The sequence below is a fragment of the Tamandua tetradactyla genome, chromosome 5 (genome assembly GCF_023851605.1).
Source record: "Tamandua tetradactyla isolate mTamTet1 chromosome 5, mTamTet1.pri, whole genome shotgun sequence".
NCBI lineage: Eukaryota > Metazoa > Chordata > Mammalia > Pilosa > Myrmecophagidae > Tamandua > Tamandua tetradactyla.
In genome coordinates this window covers 13,391,227-13,412,216 of record NC_135331.1, presented here as the reverse complement: position 1 = coordinate 13,412,216, position 20,990 = coordinate 13,391,227, and the positions used below count along the sequence as shown (strand labels likewise).

At 40.6% G+C, this 20,990-nt stretch overlaps 3 pseudogenes; all 3 read left to right on the top strand.

The window, feature by feature from the left end:
- Positions 1 to 13,661: 13,661 nt before the first annotated feature.
- LOC143682250 (vacuolar protein sorting-associated protein 26A pseudogene) lies at positions 13,662 to 14,649 on the top strand (annotated as a pseudogene).
- A 1,840-nt stretch (positions 14,650 to 16,489) lies between these two features.
- Positions 16,490 to 17,232, top strand: LOC143682249 (shieldin complex subunit 3-like; annotated as a pseudogene).
- Positions 17,233 to 17,717: 485 nt separating this feature from the next.
- Positions 17,718 to 18,444, top strand: LOC143682132 (vesicle transport protein SEC20 pseudogene; annotated as a pseudogene).
- Positions 18,445 to 20,990: the final 2,546 nt, after the last annotated feature.

The following is a 20,990-nucleotide window of genomic DNA, read 5'->3' as shown; positions in this document are numbered from 1 at the left end:
AAGCACAGGAAGCAGCATCCTGTCTTGACTGGGTCTCTGAGAGGGGCCGGCTGGCTTGGACACACTTCCCTCCTTCACTCCCTCTGACTCCCATTGGCCCAGTGCCCCTGAAAATGTTCCATGGAGATGACTTCTCCGAGTGGCCGGAGCCAAGGAGCTGGGGCTGAGTGGCAGGAGGCAGAGGGAAAGGCTGGCATCAAGCCTGGGGAGTGAGTGCTGGAGGCCCAGGGTTTACCAGATGGCTGGGGTCAGGAGGCTATTCCATCCCCACTAGGCAAGTCCTCAGTTATGCTGGTGCTACAAGAGTCTCCTCAAAGTCACCAAAGCCCACCAGGAAAAACACACAGACACCCAAAACCTCTCTGTCTTTAACTCATGAAATAATTGTGAAGCACCTATCTTATGCCAGATTCTATGCAGGGTGCTGAGATGCAATTATAAGGGATGCACAGAACCTCTGAAGCTCATCATGAGTCCTCTATTTGGGGTACTTGGTTCCCAGTTTAAGAACCCTCAATACACAATAAGGATTAGTTCAACAACAAGTTGCTCCTGGATTGGTTTTTATTTTATGGCTCTTTAACTGTCATGTTTATTTTTGTAACAATACTAAATAATAACAATAATGTCAGCCAATGTGGAATCAGCATATCCACCATGCCAGGTGCACCAACTTCTTACATTCTTGCATTGGGCCGTGATGTGGGCATCACTATTATCATCCCCATTTCACAGGTGAGGAGACTGAGGCTCAGAGACATACCTTCACAATCCAAAGTCATATCCATTTCCTACTGCTGTTAGAACAAATAACCACAAGCGTCACATCTTAAAACAGCACAAATTTATCTTCTTGCAGTTCTGTAGATCAGAAATCCAAAGTCAGTATCACTGAGCTAAAGTCAAGATGGCAAGCATTGTGACTCAATTAAGATCACTGAATTGTATGCGGTTAAAAGGCAAAACTTTATGTTGTATCTATGTTCCCACCTTAAAAAAAAATTTTTAATAAAATAAAATATCAGCAGGGCTGGTTCCCTCTGGAAGCTCTGAGGAGAACATCTATTTCCCATCATTTCCAGCTTCGGGAAGCTGCCAGCCCTCCTTGGTTTATGGCACCTTCTGCCATCTTCAGAGTGCTCATTCCAGTCTCTGCTTTCATCCTCACACATGCTCCACCTGCCTCGTGTAAGGACCCTGTGATGACATTGGACCCAACCACTTAATACAGGATAATCTCCCCATAAATCACACCTGCAAAGTCTCTTTTGACACATAAGGTAACACCTTCATGGGTTCCAAGAATCGGGAGGTAGACCCATTTGAAGGCCATTCTTCGGCTACCTCAGCTGGTAAGTGGCAGAGCCAGGCTTCGAACTTCCAGTTTGGTCTGACTGCAAAGCCTGTTCTCTGAACCTCCCTGATGCCTCCGTCCTGGGCTCTCCAACTAGGACCCTGGAGGGTTCTCATGAAGCTGGGCAGGCCGCAAAACGAAGTCAGCATGGCGGCCAACTTCCAGGATTAGCACTCTTGTATGTCACCCTGTGAGACCACTTAGCATCACAGGGAAGACCGTGGGCTTTGGGGTCAAACACTTCCGGGCATCCATTTCTGCAATGACCCCGACCAGCCCTGTGACCTTGGGCATGCACTTTGCCCTGAGCTCAGTGACCTCATCTGTAAAGTGGGCATAATTAGACCTACTTGACAGGGCTGCTTGTGCTGGTTAAATAAGGTTATGTATGGAAAGGGCTCAAAAGCACCTGGCGCAAAAAAAGCTGGAATTCCAGCGATACCGATAATATTATTATTGTTATTACTGAAAAGGTAAAACTTGGTCACCAGCCAGCCCAGGGTTCCCAACTAACCCTGTTTATAGCCTGGCTGTTCTCCTCGGACCCTGCCTTGAAGATCACTGGGTTTAAAAGTAAAACCCTCTCTTGGGGCAGGGAGACCTCCTCTTATGGCCCCCGAAGGCATAGACACCTAGTGGGGAGCCCCAGAGACAGACAAGAGAGCCCCAATCACAGGTGAAAAGTTTAACAGAACAAATGTGAAGGCCTAGAAACTTTCAGAGGAGAAAAAAAAAAATTACAAGTTTTCCACTCCGATTCCCAGACCTATTAAATGGGTGTGTGTTCTCAGACCCTGGGGAACAGCACACTTCACCGCAATTACCCCGACAGAGCCTCTCAAAAGCCGGATGTGCAATGTGGAAAATAAAATAACAAGCACGAGGACTCTTCTCGACACTGAAAATGCACGAAAGGCTGTAATTAAAAGCCCCCTGGAGTATTTCCAAATGAATAGCCCACCTCCCAAAAAATATTTTGACAGGCTGAGCTGAATTATTCAATAGACATCGCTTCTTATTTAAAGCAGAGCGTGGGTTGGGAAGAGCTTGTTTTGTTTCCACTTTATTTCTTCACTGAAGTCTTTATAGTCCTGATTTCATTATCACTCCAAGAATGCCACACTGCAGAGCAGGGTTTGAAAATGTGGAAACGAGCAGCTAAGATTCTGGCAGATGCATGTGGATTTGACAAATGCTTCAATTACCAGTCGTACACACATCCTTTTAAATTAAGGAGTAGGAAGACAATTACGCTACCGCAGCCTGTTGACCTCACTGAGGGGACTCAAATATACTTTTCCTTTTGCCCCCTCCTGGCCAGAACAATGCCAGTTACGTAAGAGGATTTCCATTGGTTAGGACTAAATATTATCATAAGAGGTAATAATAATGACCCAAGATGCTTTCAACGGGCTGTATAAGTATCTGTGCAGGATGAAAACATTCCCAGAAGAGCGGAAAGACTTGAATTCTTACACCTTTCCTGGGACAGTGAAAAGAATGCTCAGCTGTACTGTCCCCTGACTGTGCTGGCTAGTTACATAATCGCAGGCATTTGTCTAAACTATAGAACTGTGGGACCGTGAATCTAGGTTATCACGTGAGAGTGAAAATGCATAACTGCAATTAATCAATAAAACTGAGAAAACTAAAAAGTGAAGAAAAAAGAATGCTTGGGGTCTGCCTAAGACTGATCCTTGGAAGCATCATACTTATTGAAAAGCTTAATTGTCTGATCACTCATTTATTGACCGAGTATTTATTGAATATCTACTATGTTTAAGACATTGTTCTAGGCACTGGGGATAGGGCAGTGAAGGGAATGACAAAATCCCTAACCTCAAGGAATTTACGTTTAAGTGAGATGAGACTACTTGTCAACCAGAAAGTAGATACATAAAATAATTCCAGACAAGTCTAAGTGCTGGGAAGGAAATAAAATAGGAGAATGGAATGCAGAGGAGCTCGATGAGGAGCTACTCTGGTTATATCAGGGAGGGCTTCTTGGAGGAGGAGTCCTGTACACTGAGCCCCAAAGGAGGAAAGGGGCCAGCCAGAAGGAACAGCAAATGCACAGGTCCTAAAGTAGGAACAGAGAAGATCACCGTGGCTAAAGTCAAGTGAGCCTGGGGTAAAGAAGGGGAGTCGGGGAAGACGAGGAGGGAGTGATAGGACAGGACCACTCAGAACTTTGCAGGCTATAGGGAGAGCCTGAGTTTTTGTAAAAAGGCCAATGGGAAGCCACTGGTGGGTTTCCAGCAGGAGTGGAACAATTACTCCAGGGCATGAAGGAATCTCTGGGAGATGAATTAGCCATTCTATTACCATGGACACTAGAACCATGGGTCCAATAAGTGCCAGACTTGCATTTGAGGTTGATTTTCCAGAAAGTAGGGCTGGATTTGCTCTCTATCACTGGGACCCTTCTGAAAAGCAGGATGCAAAATTGCAGGCTTGTTTTGAGGGCCTGCTTTATAACTTATTCCACATATATTACCAGGCACCTACTTAAGCTTTGCTCTGGGTACTGAGATCATAGCATGAAACAAAGAAGACCTGGTCCATTCTCACACAGAACTATCATCAATGCTGGAAGGAGCCAAGGGAGGGGCATACAGGGATATGAAAGAACCGGTGAGGTGCCTGTGCAGACTTGGGGTGACCTGGGAAGACTTCTCAGAGGAAGTAAATTGAAACCTGAAGGACAATTGGAGATGGATGGAGAGAAGGGATGTGATTTTAGATAGAAGATCATATGCAAAGGCCCGGAGGTCTCAAAAGCACTCAAGGAACAGCAGAACAAGCTGACTGGAAAAGAAAGTGTAGACAGTCAGCAGGGCCTTATAAGTCACACTAAAGAACTTGGAATTTTTTCCCCAAGGGCCACAGGGAGACAAGGAAAAGGTTCAAGTCACAGGGAAAGGAGTAGATGAACACATTTGCATGTTAGAAAGATCAACTTGCCTGAAATAGGGGAAGAGACTGGGGGCAAGTACCCATAGGAGATAGGGACTCCAGTAAGAAGGATACCCAGGCAAGAGATGATAGAAGCTTCGACTAGACATGTGGCCATGCGTTTGGAGAGAAGAAGTGGGATATGTGAGCCATGGATGAGGTGGATTCAACAGACTCGTGACTGAAGGGATTTTAGGATTGAAAAGAGAGAGGGATCCAACTTATACATTACACAGTGGTGCCAATGGAGAAGGAGCCATTTGGGGGAGGTTGAGGAAGATGGTAGTCAAAAAACATCCAAAGCTTCTCAGGCCAATACAGTTGCTACCAGCCATAGTATTGGTATTAAGTACCCGAAACGTGACCAACATATGACTAAAAAAAAAAAAAGCACATTTATTTTATATAATTTTAAATAATTTTAAATTTAATCTTGAAACCGAGACTCAATTCAGTTACTGGAAAACTTTTACGTATACTTAGGACTTGGTTAAGTGAAACTACTTTTTGAATATGAGTTTATGAAATATAAATACAGATCAAATATTTCCAGTCAAAATTTAGCATCTGAATTAAGCTATGCTGTAAATGTAAACTACACGCCAAATTTCAAAGACTTGGGTGGTGTGACAGTGGCTCAGTGGCAGAATTCTCTTCTGCCATGTCAGAGACCCGGGTTTGATTGCTGGTACCTGCCCATGCAGGAAAAAAAAGTTTCAAAGACTTAGTACCAAAAAAAGAATTGTGTTTCTGCTTCACCTCTCTTTCCAAAGCTTACTGTATGTTTAATATAGAGGTTCAAGGCCTTGGGAATTGTCAGCTACTTGCTTTTCACAAAGGAGATTTGCATTCCCCAAGTCTCGAGTCCTAGCATCTTGGAAGCCAGTTTCCACAAGTTTCCTAATGAGTTAATGTCTCAAATGAAAGGGGAAGTTCTTAACTAATGAAACAATTATTTACTCTTAAGAACAAACGTGTTCCCCAAAGCACAAATACATGGATTTGCTAATTTAATGCAATAAATATTTACTAAGAACCTACCATGGGCAGAATACTATTTAACAGTGCATATTTGTTAACTATTTCGATGTAACAAACCAACCGAAATCTCAGCAGTTTCAGCCAACAGTCATTCATTTCCCAAGCACATGCAAGTGAGCAGACCACAGTTAGGGACAGCTGGGGTAGCTCTGTTCCATGTGTCCCTCATCCTCTGTGGAACAGTGTCACCTTCATTACCTCCTCGCTCTTTGTGCCAAAGCAAGACATGGGAAGGAAGCCAAAGCCGAGAGGTGGGGAGATACAAGGTGTCCCAAAAGTTGCATGGCCCCTCTAAGCTTTAATAACTTCAGAAGTGTAAATGCTGCAAGCTTACAAAGCCCATCATTTCAAAGGTTATTTGACTTTCTTTTATACTTATTTACTCTAATGAATTTTGAATATAATACTTTTGATTCTTCATTTAAATCCCTTTGGTTAAATATGTCAAATCTTGACCCAAACAAGTCACAGCAAAATCACATGGCCAAGTCATGGATAGAAGAGATAACAAAAAATTAAGGTCAGTGAGGCAAGATACCACACAGGGATAAAGAGATGAGTATGCAAGGAGTTTGCAATCTGGTTGCAATGTTGGGAGGTGGGGAAGGCACTGATTATAGCGTGTGCCATAAAGAAACACAAATAAATAAATGAAGAAACCCATTATTATGATCTCTGTTTCTGAAAATAAGCATTAGCTAGGTGTTATGCCTCATTTAATTTACTCCCCCAAACAACCCAATGAAGTAAATGTTATTATCTCTATTATACAGATTTAAAGTGAAACTCAGCAAGAACATTTTTGCTGACCCCACAACAATAAAATGGACCATAAAAGGATACTATGAACAAACTATACACCAACAAATTAGACAACTTAGAAGAAATGGACAAAATCCTAGAAACACAAAAACAATCTACCATGACTCCAAAAGAAACAAGATCTCAACAGACCAATTACAAGTAAAGAGACTGAATCAGTCATCAAAAACCTCCCCAAAAAGAAAAACCCAGGACCAGATGGCTTCATTGGTGAATTCTACCAATAATTCCAAGAAGAATTTATACCAACCCTATGCAAACTCTTTCCCCAAAATTGATGATGAGGGATCACTACCTAACTTGTTCTATGAAGCCAATATCACCCTAATACCAAAGCCAAATAAAGATACTAAAAGAAAATTACAAACCAATTTCTGTAAGGAACACAGATATAAAATTCTCAATAAAATACTTGCAAATCAAATCCGACAGCACATTAAAAGAATTATACACCATGTTCAAGTGGGTTTTACCCCAGGTATGCAAGGGTGGTTCAATACAAAAAAAAAAATCAAGCAATTAATACATTAACAAATCAAACGGAAAAAACACAAGATGATCTCAATTGATGCAGAAAAAGCATTTGACAAAATCCAATATCCTTTCTTGATAAAACATTTGAAAATATAGGAATAGAAGGAAACTTTCTCAACATGATAAAGGGCACACATGAAAAACTCACAGCTAACATAGTACTCAATGGAAAGTGGCTGAAAGCTTTCCCTCTAAGACCAGGATGGAACAAAACAAGATGTCCACTGTCACTACTGTTATTCTACATCATGTTAGAAGTTCCAGTTAGAGTGGTTAGACAAGAAAAAGAAATAAAAGGTATCCAAACTTAAAAGGAAGAAATAAAACTTCCACTACTTGCTGATCACATGACCCTATAAATAGAACACCCTGAAAAATCCCCAACAAAGGTCCAAGAGTTAATAAATGAATCCAGCAAGTATCAGATGATACAAGATCAATGGCCAAATGATATTTGACACGGCTGCCAAGTCCACTCAACTGGAAAAGAATAGTCTCTTCAAAAAATGATGCTGAGAGAACTGGATATTCATTCACAAAAGAATAAACGAGGACCCCTATCTCACATATTATGTAGAAATTAACTCAAAATGGTCAAAGACCTAAACACAAGAACCAGGATCATAAAATGCCTAGAAAAAAATGTAGGGAAACATCTTCAATATTTTGTGGTAGGCAATGGTTTTTTAGACCTTACACCCAAAGCACAAGCAATAAAGGAAAAAAATAGAACAATGAGACTTCCTGAAAATTGAAAATTTTTGTGCTTCAAAGGACTTTGTCAAGAAAGGGAAAAGGCAACCTACTTCAATGGGAGAAAATATTTGGAAATCACATATGTGATAAGGTTTTAATATCCACAATATATAAAGAAATTCTACAAATCAACAATAAAAAGACAGGCAACCCAATTTATAAATTATTAATGTATTTATAATTTATAAAATAAATTTATAAGCCCAAGTGCTTACAAACAACCCAAGTCAAAAGTCTTGAATAGACATTTTTCCAAAGAAGCTAAAAAGCACATGAAAAGGTGTTCAATATCACTAGCTATTAGGGAAATGTAAATGAAAACCATCATGAGTTATCATTTCACACCTACTAGAATGCCCACTATAAAAAAAAAAGAAAACTACAAGTGTTGGAGAGGACATGGATAAATAGAATAGGCATGCACTGCTGGAATGTAAACTGGGGCAGCTGCTGTGGAAGACAGCTTGGCAGTTCCTCAGGAAGCTAAGAATAGAATTGCCGTATGATCTGGCAATCCTGCCACTAGGTATATACCCAGAAGAACTGAAAACAGGGATGCAAACAGACACTTGCACACTGATGTTCAGAGGAGCATTATTCAAAATTGCCAAAAAATGGAAGCAACCCGAGTGTCCATTGACTGATGAATGGATAAATACATTTTGGTATCTGCATATGACGGAATATTATTCAGCATTAAAAAGGAATGAAGCTGTGGATCATGTGACTACATGGATGATCTCTGAAGACATCATGTTGAGTGGAAGAAACCAGATATAAAGAGACAAATATTGTCTGATCTCACTGATATAAAACAATGAGAATAAGCAAACTCTTGAAGAGTCAGAGCTGGACTGTAGCTTACCACAGGCTGGACTAGGGGCAGGGAATGGGGAGTTAATGCTTAAATTGTACAGAATTTCCATTTGGTTTGATTGTAAAGTTCTGGAAATGGATGGTGGTGATGGTAGCACAACACTGCGAATATAATTAACAGTCCCAAATTATTAATAGTGAATACAGTTATATGGGGAAAATTTAGGTTCTATATATCTTACTAGAATAAAAATTAAAAGAAAAAACAAAGGAGAGTACAACACAGTGAGCTCTATTATACAGGATGGGCTGAAGTTAATAGCACAATTATAAAAATGTTCTTTCATGAATTGTAACAAATATACCGGACCAATGCAAAGTATTAATAATAGGGTGGTATGAAGGAACTCTGTATTTCATGTATCTTATGCATGATATTTCTGTAAACCTATAACTTTTCTAACAAAAAAATATATTAATTAAAGAAAAAGGAGCTCAGGGCGGGCCACAGTGGCTCAGCAGGCAAGAATGCTTGCTTGCCATGCCAGAGGACCCAGGTTTGATTCCCAGTGCCTGCCCATGTGAAGAAAAAAAAAGAAGCTCAGATGGAGAAGCGGCTCTGCTGACATGACATCAAGAGGAGCCCAGATCCAACTCCATGTCTGTGGGACTGCAAAGCCTTTTGCTCTTGACTGCTTGACTTGACACCGAGTTCCTGAAATCAGTGTGATATTGATTTGGAGGAGAGAGAGGGGATTGAAAATATTCATGAAAGAGAAACCCTTGGTCTGTGGGTCCTGGAAGTTTGGATATGATATTGGTAAGCAGAAAAAGAAAAGAGGGAAGGAGGAACCTTGGAAGACAGAGCACAGTATAAATGAACAGACAGAGGCGTGTTTTTTAAACTCAGGGTCTGTGTGAGAAACAGCAAGTCATCCACTTTGGCTTCCCAAGCATGTGACGATCAGACACTGGGCCAAGGAGTCTGTATTCAATTCCATAGGTAATGGGGAGCCACTGAAGATTTCAGAGCAGGGCTCAAAGCAAATTGCCTTTCTAGTTAGCCATAAAATGAACTATGGGCTATGCTAAGATCAGTGCATTTAAGAGACAAGAGACCAGACTAAAATTATAGCTAGGCTTTTGGGGGGAAGAGAAACTGAAAAGAGAAGCCAAGAAAAATCTAGTTCACTGGTGTTTGGGAATTTCACCAAGAGTCCCATGCACGGAATACTTTACTCTTCCGCTCTACACTGAAGACAGGAAAAGCATTCCCTCAGAGGGTTATGAAACTTGCTGCAAACCTTTCAGACACTCAGATTCAGGTAGGTGATTACAAAGCACTTTTTACAATTGAGTGAGTTTCTTTCTCTTGGCGATACTATTCAGTATGTCTTCAAATTAACATAAAACTGCATTAGCCAGTTCCTTGAGCCAAGAGGAGAAGGAAATCACTGCTCATTTAAAAATATGTACACATGCCGTCTTAGATTGCAGGAAGAAAAGGATAATTATGCACATAAGTATATTGTGCAATCTCAACATTAAAAAAAAACATTCTGAACAACTCCTCTGGTTTGTATTAATTCTGTGCAACTATTATCTAAAATTATTGCAGTCAGCAAAGGCAAATGGGATATAATGAATAGATCTAGAAAAAAAAGAATATGTGTGTGCTGTGTAGATGATCTGAGGGTGGTGAATTGTTAGAGCTGGAAGGATCTTCGGAAATTAAGCAGTTGAACCCACTCATTTCACAGATGAAAGTAGCCTGGAGAGATTGAGCAACTTGTCCGTCTCACAGCAAGCAGGGATCTTAGCGTGCGTGGAAGCAGGCTCTAGAAGGGCAGATCTGTTTGGGAATGTAAGGACCTTTCAGTGGGGTCTGCATGCCACCCACTGAATTAAGCAGTTCTCATATCTTATTTAATTCACATAAAGGCCCTATGAAGTAGGTCCTGTTTTTATCCCCATTTTACAAATGAGGAAATTGATGTTCAAAGAAAGGAAGTCTCTTGCCCCAGGATCCACAGCTAGTAAATGGTAAAGCCAGAATTGGAACAAGTCTGACACAAACCTATGCTTTAGAGTATATGGAAATTAGGATATTAACCCCAAGACCACAAGCTCCTGTAGAACCCAGTAGGAAGGCAGCGGGGCAGCCTGCAGGGGAGAAAGAGCCAACTCCAAGCAGGTGCTAAGAGAAGGAAGACACAAAATAAGCGGTTTCTCAACATTTCATTTATCCAGAAGATTTTATTATCCCTTGTGCCACAGTATTGACAGGGTTTTTTGATAATCAAGCACTAAGATGCATATGCATGACTTTTGAAAACAGTGACGTTAAACAAGTATAGATTAAACAGATCTTATTAATTGTTATTGTTATTATTCCATCCAAAATATACCCAACAACTTCAGCACTCCAAATTGTACCAAATCCACCTTTAAAGGAGAAACTCTCCTATATCCACTCAAAGCCCATTGACTCTTGGTTTATACACAATTCACACTAAGGGGTCCAGGTTTTCCAATGCCACAGGAGATTCACATTTCCAGTGTAGAAGAGAAAGGATGCTAATTGGACATGATGGATGTGCTGGTTTGAAAGGAAGTATGCCCCCTAAGAAAAGCCATGTTTTGATATAAATCCCATTTCATAAAGGTAGAATAAGCCCTATTCAATACTGTATGTTTGAAACTGTAATCAGATCATCTCCCTGGATGATGTGATTTCCTCAAGAATGGTTATTAAACTGGATTAGGGGACAACATGTCTCCACCCGTTTGGGTGGGTCTTGATTGATTTATTGGAGTCCAATAAGAGGGGAATAAGAGATTCAGAGAGAGCAGAGAATGCTGCAGCACCACGAAGCAGAGAGTCCACTAGCCAGTGACCTTTGGAGATGAAGAAGGAAAACGCCTCCCGGGGAGCTTCATGAAACCGGAAGCCAGGAGATGAAGCTAGCAGATGACGCTGTGTTCGCCGTGTGCCTTCCAGATGTTTGAGAGGAGCTTTGACTGTGTTCATCATGTGCCTTCTGACTAGAGAGAGAAACCCTGAGCTTCATCAGCCTTCTTGAACCAAGGTATCTTTTCCTGGATGCCTTTGATTAGACATTTCTATAGACTTGTTATAATTGGGACATTTTCTCAGCCTTAGAACTGTAAACAAGCAACTTATTAAGTTCCCCTCGTTAAAAGCCGTTCCGTTTCTGGTATACTGCATTCCAGCAGCTAGCAAACTAGAACAATGGATAATAGCTGAGTAGAGACTGAAAGAGGAAAAAAACTCTAAATGCAAGCAAAAAGCCTAGCAGTCTAGGGCCATAACATTCAAGGGCAAATGGCTCTTCATTCCTTGGTCAGGGAGAAATCATGGAATAGTGAAAAGTTAGAAGTATGGTTGAATCCAACCTCTACCATTTATAAGCTACGTGACCTTGGGCATGTTTCTGCACGTTTCTGTGTGTGATTTTAAAATACGTCTACAAATTCTTTGATAATACTGCCTTTAAAAGGTGGAGGCTAATTGCCCTCCCTTAAGTCCTCCACTGGGCTCAGTGGCTCACTTCTAACAAATAGAATTAAGCAGAAGTAATGGTGTGCAACTTCAGAGACCAGGTTGTAAAAAGCTCTGTGGCTTCCATCTTGGTCTTTGCCTCTTTTCTCACTCTGGGGGAAGCTAATGGCCATGTCAGGAAGCTACCTGAGAAGCTCATGGAGAGATCCATGAGGAAGGAACATGCGGCCTCCAACCAACAGCCATGTGTGTCTGCCATCTTGGAAGTGGATTTGCCAGCCCCACCAACTTCGATGCTTTCGATGACGGCAGCCCCTGCCAACATCCTGACTACAATATCATGAGAGACCCTAAGCCAGAACCACCCAGCTACGCTGCTCCTGAAATACTTATGCTCAGAAACTGTGTGAAATATTAAATATTGTTTTATATTACTCTGCCTTTGGGGTGCGGGGTTTAGTTTGCTAAAGCTGCCAGAATGCAATAAACCAGAAATGGATTGGCTTTGATAAAGGGGATTTATTAAGTTACAGGTTTACAGTTCTAAGCCCTTAAAAATGCCCAAACTAAGATATCCAGAGAAAGATACCTTGACTGCAAAGAAAGGCCAATGTCTGTCACATGGGAAAATACATGGCTGGCGTCTGCAGGTCCTTGTTCCCAGTTCCATTGTCTTTACCTTCTGATTCCAGTGGCTTTCTCTTTAGGCCTCTGTGAGTCCTGATTTAGATGCTCTGAGACAAGACTCTGGGTTTCATCTCTTAGCTTAGCATCTCATGGAAAGGAACATGGTGATGTCTGCTGGGTTTTGGCTCCTGCTTAGCTTCTGTCAGCTCTCTCAGCTCCTGGCGTCTCTTGGGGCGTCTGCATTTTCAAACCTCTGCATCCAAGTTTCCTCCTAAATGCTTCCCTGCGTCAGCTCTTTTAAGGACTCCAGTAAACTTATCAAGACCCACCTAGAATGCCCAGAGTCACATCTCAATCATTAATCAAAAGGTCACACCCATAACTGGGTATGTCACCTCTCCATGGAAGCAATCTAATCCAAAGGTCCCACCCTACAATATTTTCTGGGGTACAGCACAGTGACACCCAGCAGAGGGGAATTTCTTATACAGCAATAGGTAGCTGATACACTGAGCCAGAGTTTCTCCAGCTGTAAATAGAATAATTACTGAGAATGAAGAACATAAGTAGGAACATGTAAGATGTCTAACTGATTATTCATTTGGTAGTTGATGAATATGGGCTTGTTTTCTTCCCCATTTGCTCCTTAAATACAACTAAAAGCACAAATTCCAGAGAAGATGAGAACTAACTTTCATAAGGGTGACCCTTGAGTCATCAAGAAAAGTTAAATTGTTTCCATGTCCTCTTCTAGAAAGTAGAACAATGTTTTAAAGAAGGTGGTTCTTGGAATGATTGCCATCGAAATCGGCCTCAGTAAAATAGAAATGTTTTATCAGTATACTAGTCCAATAGTTAAGAGTACACAATCCTTGACTTTGGACAACCTCAGTTTCAGATATCATCTTGTCTACAAGGAAGCTCCATTATGAGCCGGGTGGACTGGGGGCTTTGTCGGTGAAGAGCTATGAAGAGCTGGAGGGGGGTGGAAAGAAAGCAAATTCAGGAAAGTTAAAGAAGCTGGTTTTGCAAGAGGATGGGGTGGGGGTGGGTGGCAGGGGAGAGTTGGGAATACAATGAGAGACCCCCAAAACCCCTCTCCATGGCTGGCATGCATTTATTAAATTACTATTACCTTCTTAAGACATATTTTTAAAGGTATAAAGAATAATAGGGATGTGACGGGGCACTGGGAGCTCTCCAGAGAGAAGAGGAGTGGGGGGAGGGGGGGACATGGCAGCAGCGCTGACAATGAGTTTTCTTGGAAGCTTTTTTGGTCCCATTAGTGAGACTGATGTTGTCCTTAAGGATGGGGAATCCAGGAAAATGGCAGAAATGAAAACTGAAGATGGGAAAGTAGGAAAACATTATCTTTTCTATGATGGAGACTCTGTTACAGGAAAGGTAAACCTAGCCTTTAAGCAACCTAGAAAGAGGCTAGAGCACCATGGAATTAAAATTGAACTTGTAGGCCAAATTGAACTTTTCAAGACAAGAGTAATACTCAAAAACCTGTAAAACCAGTGAAAGAATTAGCCTTACCTAGAGAACCAACTCAGAAAGAAGTTATGACTTTGAATTCATGCAAGTTGAAAAGCCATATGAATCTTACACTGGCACCAATGTCTGCTTGAGGTATTTCCTTAAAGGGACAATAATAAGATGACTGACAGCCTTGGTGAAAGAATATGATATTACATGGTCTACCATCCTGATAGAAACAACTCTGTTAAAATGGAAGTGGGCATTGAAGATTGTCTACACATAGGATTTGAACACAATAAATCAAAGTACTATTTAAAGGATGTGATTGTTGGAAAAATTTATTTTTATTAGTAAGAATAAAAATTCAACATATGGAGTTACAACTGATCAAAAAGGAGATCACAGGAATTGGACCCAGTACTACAACAGAAACAGAAACAATTGCCAAATACGAAACAATGGATGGTGCACCAGTAAAAGGGGCATCAATTCCAATAAGACTATTTTCAGTGGGATATCACCCAACTCCACAATAAGAGAGGTGAGCAAAAAAATGTCAGTAATGTGCTTTTTGAATCTGCTCCTTGTTGATGAGGAAGACAGAAAGTACTTCAAGCAGCAGGAGATCATTTTACAGAGAGAAGCACCAGAAAAACTGAGGAAACAGAGAACATCCTCTCACCAGCGATTTGAATCTCCAGAATCACAGGCATCTGCTGCACAGCCTGAAATGTGAACTGAATGGGAGAAAGGAAGAAAAACAACTCCTGTAATATTGAAATTAAGTTCAGCTGGTTAGAGATGGCTGCAGTATGCAGAGAGAAAAAGGCCAGGGCTCCATTTATAACAGTCTTCCTCCATCTTACAGTGCTACATGTATTTTATGATATAATGAAATGTTCTTCATGTATATACATTTTAAAAAGTGCTTTATTTGAGACACTGGAACTTTCTGACGTTGCCTCTTTTTTTTTAGTTAACTGTACTTTGATTTAATGATAAGCACTCAGATATGCTCAAGCGAAATACTAAAGATTTTCCTAATGGTAGGCTAGTATTTATAAAATTTTGCTTTCTTTCTGCATAGTGTAATCATAAATCTTGTTTCTCCCTTTTCATGCTGATGATTACGTCTTATTCTCTTCATGCAAAAAAAAAACATTTATGTTGAAGTGAAATTGGACAACCTGAGTAGTCTCTGCATTGTACAAAGATTTTGAAAAGCATCTCAATTTCAAAAAAATATATTTTTACATAACTTTGAGAATCACATGTGGACTGTTAACTGTACATGCCTCTGAGTCTACCATTTCATGGCTTCCTGGAATTGTACCCTCTTAGAAGTCTTCCATCATAGGAATATTAAATTTTTTTCAAGGGAAAAGAAACAGAATAGGGCGGTGTATTGATGCCAGGAAGTGGTTTAAGCTGCAATGTGTGAACGTAGCTGGAACATGGAGAAGTATTCTGTGGATAGATGTCTAAGAGACAGGGAATGACTGGTGAAAACAAGCTGCTGGGCCTGTAAAGGATGTAGGAGAAGGAGAATTTAAGCACCACTGGCAGAGAAGCTGTTGGAGGTATTTGACGTTCGGTCCTCCCAAAGGCACGCTCTTCTGTTTTCTCCCCGGCCAGGCTCAACCTCCTCACCCCCTAGGCAGTGGGTTCACAGCACTGGTCAGGATGGATGTGAATCCCCCCGCCCTAAAATGGAGGCACCTGCTGGGACTGAGAGGTTTGAGCAGCGCCCTCTAGAATGGAATGGATACCTGGTGCATTGTCGGAGAGAAAGCTGTACCTGAAAGAGCATACATGCTCACCCAAATTGTGGAGGAGAAAAGAATTTATTTATGATCTTGCAAGAATGGGCGAGCAACCAAAATGTGGTGGCTGGTACACCAAGTGAGAGGAAGTAGCACATTTATTCCCTCAGCCTAGCCTGCAGGTCCCTGCCCTGTTTCTCCACTGACTGGCTACTCCAGAGGTTACAACCTATCCCAGCAGTCTACCTAGTTCAAATCTCCTGCCGAAAGTTCCCTCTTCTGATGATGTTTCACATTCCAGTGACCCTGTTCGTTACTTGTTTAAGCTTATTTTTACCCATATAAGGATATGGCGCCAATGCTAGGCTTATGACTTCTCCTACCCCTTGCCTGCGAGACCTGTCTGAACCGGTTTTTCAGCCTTTTACTTACTTAGTTTTGTTTCTCTCATCCTGCGTCATTTGGTGTGAAAGCTAAACTTAATTTTATTCTTACTCATCACTCTCTCTGGTCAATGCCGTGCATCACCAGCCAGAACTGAACTACAGAAGCTGATGTACGGACACTGCGGGTGAGAGCCCCATGAACCAAGATGATTTACAGTGTGCACTGAAAGTGGTTTTTCATTGTCTCATGTCCCTTCCTGCAGCCTGGAAGAAGTTACCAGGCTTCAGGTTCATCTGTAAATTAGTATAGTACTGCACGACACCAGTAGCAAGGATTTAGAATACGCATTCTACAACATATAACTGAGGTCTGAGGAACTCAGCTGAGAAATTGTCTCTTCCTTAAGAGTAACTGGATTGCTATAGAATGAACACAGAAGTAATGTTACATTATCAACCATATGAAAGTGACCCCACAAAACTGCTGAAAGTTGCAGGAAAATGCAATTCCAGACTTTCTGAATAGTCTGCTATTGAGATCTATTCCTTGATTTCTACACAGTGGGTCCACACTTCCACTCAAACCTAAAAGACCATCACTTTCCAAGAGGCAGCTCAAGATGTGAAATGGTAATTAACCATTTCAGAACATGCTGTTAAATCACATAGTTATGACTGTACAGTAGATCTATTGGATTTTTAACCTAATTTGAAAAAAATAAAGGAGCATTTAATTCGGTCTTACACACTGAATGAACAGATTAATTCTGGAAATATGAATAATCAGAAAAAGAAACCTACTACTTGAGGAGGTCTTGGAGTGCTCCCAGCAGTTAATTGTACTGAAAAGATTCTTCCTTTATCTAAAAAATTGCAAGGTAGTTTAAAGGCACTAAATACGCATATTCTTTATAGAGGAAGATGGACAACAGAACACACTTTTGTAACAGCCAAACTCTGGAAGACATTTGGGCAAAACTCAGTGAAATTATCAGGCACAGTTAAGCACCATCTTGTAATGAAACATTTCAGAGATATTTAGGTCAAATACAGGTTTTCTGTGATGTTACGTATTGTGGATATGTGGGAAATCTTCTTAGAAAAAGATTAGTTCTTACTGGAAAAATGAATTTATCTGTATATAAATATGGTGTTATTTTTAGTATGTAATGGATTTCACTGATTGTCAAAAAGAATATTATGAAATGTTAAAATAAATTTAGTAGATTGAAATACTGGGGATTGGTGAAGGGGAGGAGTGAGGGGTAGGGTATGTATGAATTTTTTTCTGTTTTCTTTTTATTGCTTTTTCTGAATTGATGCTAATATTCTGGGAAATGATCATGATGATGAATATGCAACTATGTGATGATGCTGTGAGTTATTGATTATATAACAAGAGCAGAATGATCATATGATGAGAATGTTTGTGTTTGTATGTGGTTATATATCATAAATAAAAAATAAATATATTTTAAAAAGAATATTGTGAATGAATTGAGCATGGACTAAAATAGTGAGATGAATAAATGTTTTACTGGTTTTCAAATTTTAGCTGTTTTTTTTTTATTTGACCCTTTGCTGATATAGCCTGTTTACTCTTAATATCGCGGAAAAATAGTTGTGTGGTATTATGTGTAGTCTATATCCCAGAAATGAGTATGTATCAGGCAAATTCTTAGCCTCGTCATTAGCACAAAAACTTTCTGGGTTCTACTTACTAGCAGCCTTCTTTTAAATTGATTGTGATAAATTACTGTTTAAAGTGAATTTGAGGTTCCCAACATGGTGGCTCCCAAGATGCCCACGTCCCGATCAGTAATCAAGAAACTGTCAAATTTGACCTGAGGGGAAGGCGCTTACCCAGGATATTCCTGATTGTTCAGGCCCATTGAAGCGCACTTATCGAACTGAACACTAAAGTGAAAGAGAAGTTTTCAACAGTTGTGACACAAAATACAGGTGCTTGAGCAGTCAGCCAAGGAGCAAGATGAAGAGTCTGAGAAGCAAGTTTTGCTCCAGGAAGTGGAGAATCACAGAAAGCTGGTACTCAGCCATCAGACTTCGTGGAGAAAAGTAAATCTCATTTGAAAGATTGCAGTCGATAGTCTAGAGAAAGCAGAACTCCAGGGAGGAGATCTCTCAAAGCAAAGGAAAAACCATCAGAGACAGCCTGGCCCAGATGGCCAGCACCTTCACAGAGAACCTCATGGGGTCAGCAGGATGGCATCGCAGCAGCGCCAGCAGAGTGAAGAAGCCATCCAGACTCAGGATGAAGCCAGGCCTGAAGGAGGACCTTCTCAAGGACATACCTGCTCCCAAGCCCTTGCCCAGCATCTCCCCTGGGAGCTCTTCAAATTCTGCTCTCCTGAAGCTTCCTGATTTGGGTGGCTTCTCACTCATGAATTGTCTGGACTGCTTGGTCCTTCCCAGAGCGGGGTTCCTACTAGTTTGTTTGTTTGTTTTGTTTTTTGGGCTTGGGCAATGGGAATTTGTTATTTTACAGCTCTGAGGCTGGAAGGGTATCCCACATGAAAGCATCTTTTAGGTGATGCTTTCTTCCAGAAGATTGGCTGCCACAGATCCTCGGCTCCTCTGCCCCATAGAGGGGACATGGCAGCACCTGCTGGTCTCTCCCTTCTCTTCTGGGTTTCATGGATTTCGGGTTCTTGCTTCTGTGGCTTTTTTCTCTCTCTCTGAATCCATTCCTTTCATAACGGACTCCAGCAATACGATTAAGGTCCATCCTGACTGAGGTGGGTCATACTCTCAGAAGTCCCTTCATCAGAAGGTTCTACTTACAATGGGTTCATACCCTCAGGGATGGATTAGGTTGAAGAGCATGTTTTTCTGGGGGTACATACAGCTTTTAACCACCAAAAAAAAAAAGTAAAAAATACTTCCTTTTAAAATTGTAAATAGGTATGCATGTATTTCAAAAAACCTCTTAAGAATAAGAATTTAAAAAAAAGAAAAAGAATAAGAATCTCTTAGCTATCATAAGAAGGGAAGGACTGTTAACATCACAGCTGAATTGTTCTCATTAGTTTACTGTTTCACATTCATTTAAGATTCTAGGAGCTGAGGTACGTACAGCTGCCATGTCTAGACTTTCAGCATGTTCCCTTCTCCAAAATCAGTACTATTTTTTTTTTAATTTGAAACGTTTTAGTTTGAATTACTTTCAAACTTACAAACCAGTTACAAAAACAACACATAACCCATACACAGAACTGCAGCATACACTTAATCCCCACAGATACCCAGATCTACCAGTTTTAACATTTTGCCCCATTTGTATCATTCCATCTATCTGTCCATCAACCTATCAATCCATGATTCTGTCTATCTAGCTCTTGGTCTGACTGTCCATCCACCTATTTGTCAATCCATTTTCTGAACTCTTGAGTGTAGACTGAATACATCATATTCCTTGTACATTTCATTCCGGGGAACAAGGATATTCACTTATGTATCCATCTTAAAAGCAGTTAACAAGTTCAAGAAATTTAACATTGATATAGTGCTTATAGTCTATATTTCAATTGTTTAATATGCCCCAATAATGCCCTTTTGAACCTTCTCTCCTCCCTTGCTATACCTCATCTAGGATTATGTATTTCCTTTAATTCCCATTGTCTCTTTAGTTGCTTTTTCCTTATTTTTTTGTTGTTGTGGGAACATACATACAGCATAAACTTTCCTATCTCAGCTACTCCCAAGCATACCATTCAGTGGAATCAATCTCAGTCACTACGTTGTGGTGTCCTCACCACCTTTACTAAACATTCCCATCTTACCAAAGAGAAACTCCATACCCACTTTGCATTAGCACCCCACTCGCCTTGCTCCATGCCCCTGGCAACCTGTACTCTAACTTCTTCTCTACAGGCTTGCATATTATCTGATATTTTCTTTGTAGTTGGGACTTAAATTTAACATCCTAAATTTATAAAAATCTCATTTGCTTTGATACTAACTTAACTTCAAAAGTGCACACAAACTCTGTTCTTATACCCCTCTGTCCTCCCGCCTTTATGTAGTTGTTACAAATTACAAGTTTATAGATTATGAGTCCAAATCTACTAATTTATCATTGCATTTTATGTATTTGCCTTTAGATCCTGTAGGAAGTAAAAAGTGGAGTTACAAACCAAAAAGTACAATCGTACTGGGATTTATATTTACCCTGTCATTAACCCTTAACAGAGATCCTTATTTCCTCATGCAGCTTCAGTCTACTGTCCATTGTCCTTTCCTATCCAACTGCCAGGATTCTCTTTAGTACCTCTTGTAGGTCCGTTTTAGTGTGACAAACCCTCCCAGCTTTTGTTTATCTGGGAATGTCTTAATCTCTTCGTTTTTTTCTTCTCCATATTTTTTTGAGATGCCTTCGTGTACCACAGTACATCCAAAGTGTGCAATCGGTGGCTCACAATGTGAACCCATAGTGGTGTGTGCATCATCATGATTGTTTTTGGAATATCTGCATCACTCCAGAAAAAGAAATAAAAAGACAAAAGAAAAAAACCCATGTGTGCTGGTTTGACGCTATTATGTACCCCAGAAAAACCATGTCCTTTAATCCTCATTCAATATTGCTGGGTGGAATCTTTTATATTGTTTCCATGGAGATGTGACCCATCTGATTGTGGGTAGTAACTTTTGATTCGAGTTCGATTCAAGGCGGGGTAGCTTACTGGAGTCCTTTCAGAGGGAGCCATTTTGGAAAAAGCTTTAGAGGTAACAGAGCGTACACAGCCAGAGACCTTTGGAGATAAATAAAGAAAATGCCCCTCAGGAAGTCGCTGAAGAAGCATGGAGAGAGAGTTAGCAGACATTGCCATGTGCCTTTCCAGCTGATAGAGAAACCCCGGATGTCATCAGCCTTCTTGAGCCAAGGTATCTTTCCCAGGATGCCTTAACTT